Below are 1470 nucleotides of genomic sequence, written 5' to 3'. Positions count from 1 at the left end.
TTGAAATTCACCAGTCACACTGCAGCCTTTCACAGACGTAAGGGTTGGAAGCCCCACAGGGGCAGTAGTTCTCTGTCCTAAGACCACTATGAGTTAGAATCAATTAGGTGGCAGTGGGTTTTTCCTTGTGGTGTGGGAGGTTGTACAAGTTGTATACTGCGAAGTAAGAACGCAGCTTGAGAAGAGTGGTACATAAAGCGGAAAACGAGAGGCACTTAAATGGAAGGTATGATGGAAATTCAGAGTGTCAAAAATGTAAAATTTAATAGCAATTTTCATAACTCATTTAAGATCTAAATATTTCTTCAAACTATACAGTGAACATTTTCTTTCTTTCTTTTTTTTTTTTCCAGCTGTGACTCCGGACAGGATCCAAAGAGGAGTTCTACTGACTTCGTCCCTGGGTTTCATGGAGACTTGCTTTACCCTTTGTGTTAGCCTCTGAAAGTACCAGAGCAGCCTTAAAAGAGCACAAGAAAGGGCAGAATAGTGAACATTTGAGAAACATTTTAATGTATAGAAGTATAGAAACATTTTAATGTATAGAAGTCAGAGGATACTTCATATTAAATGTTTCAGAGATGAGGTTGATGGCAAATTTCCTTATAAGAAAAGTTCTAACTTTATTTTAAGAGTTTCTGTGCACAGGTAGAGAAGTTGTGACATATTTTAACAAGACTGTAGCAATTTTGATTTGTATTTTAATAAAGGAGTTTGAACACTGACAAACCCATGTTGAGTTTTCTGAACATTTCAATCCTTATTTATTTTACCAAAATGACTGCCAGTCCGGGGATTACAACTCATATAGGATGGAGTGGAAGTTCTTTTGTGGGGTTCTGAAGCTGTAAATATTTGGGGAAGCACAAAGTCTCAATTTTCATTTGCAGAGCAGTTGGTGAGCTTGAATAGCTGACCATGTGATTAGTAGTGAAACATACAACCCAGTATGCAATCAGGGCTCCTTCTTTATCATACAGTAACTCCTGTTTCTGGCTCCATTTTAAGATAACAGGAAGACCTGGTGGTATAGTGGTTACGAGTTGAACTGCAATTAGCTTGGTTGCCATTTCAAAACCACCAGCAGCTCCACTGGAGAAAGATTGTTATTTGTTTTTTACTCTAGTAAATAATTTCAGTATTGGAAACCCGCAGGGGTTAGCTATGACTAGGCATTGATTTGATGGCAGGGAATGAGAGTTTTAAGGTAACACATTGAAAATTCCTGCTCTACAGTTCCCGATAAGGTGAAGTGATTCTTAGGGAAAATTCCAAGTTCATGTAATTTGCACTGATCAAATATATCTTTGGGTCTAGGGACACCATGTGAAGAATAAACTGACTTAATATTTCATATAACACGAACTACTTTAAATAAAGCCAGCATGTACTTCCTCTTTCTAAGGCTAGCTATCACTACATTAAAAGATCCTGATTTTCTAGGGACAATCAGAGTAAGGAGTGTGTATA

The 1470-nt window shown here is 37.6% G+C and overlaps 1 non-coding gene across 1 annotated transcript; it reads right to left on the bottom strand.

The window, feature by feature from the left end:
* Window positions 1–351: 351 nt before the first annotated feature.
* On the bottom strand, window positions 352–473 carry LOC142462072 (small nucleolar RNA SNORA26). The gene has a single exon (XR_012787216.1). It is a non-coding gene; the product is annotated as a small nucleolar RNA SNORA26 (small nucleolar RNA).
* Between the last annotated feature and the right edge of the window lie 997 nt (window positions 474–1470).

The sequence above is a fragment of the Tenrec ecaudatus genome, chromosome 11 (genome assembly GCF_050624435.1).
Source record: "Tenrec ecaudatus isolate mTenEca1 chromosome 11, mTenEca1.hap1, whole genome shotgun sequence".
NCBI lineage: Eukaryota > Metazoa > Chordata > Mammalia > Afrosoricida > Tenrecidae > Tenrec > Tenrec ecaudatus.
This window is presented reverse-complemented; position numbering and strand designations above follow the sequence as displayed.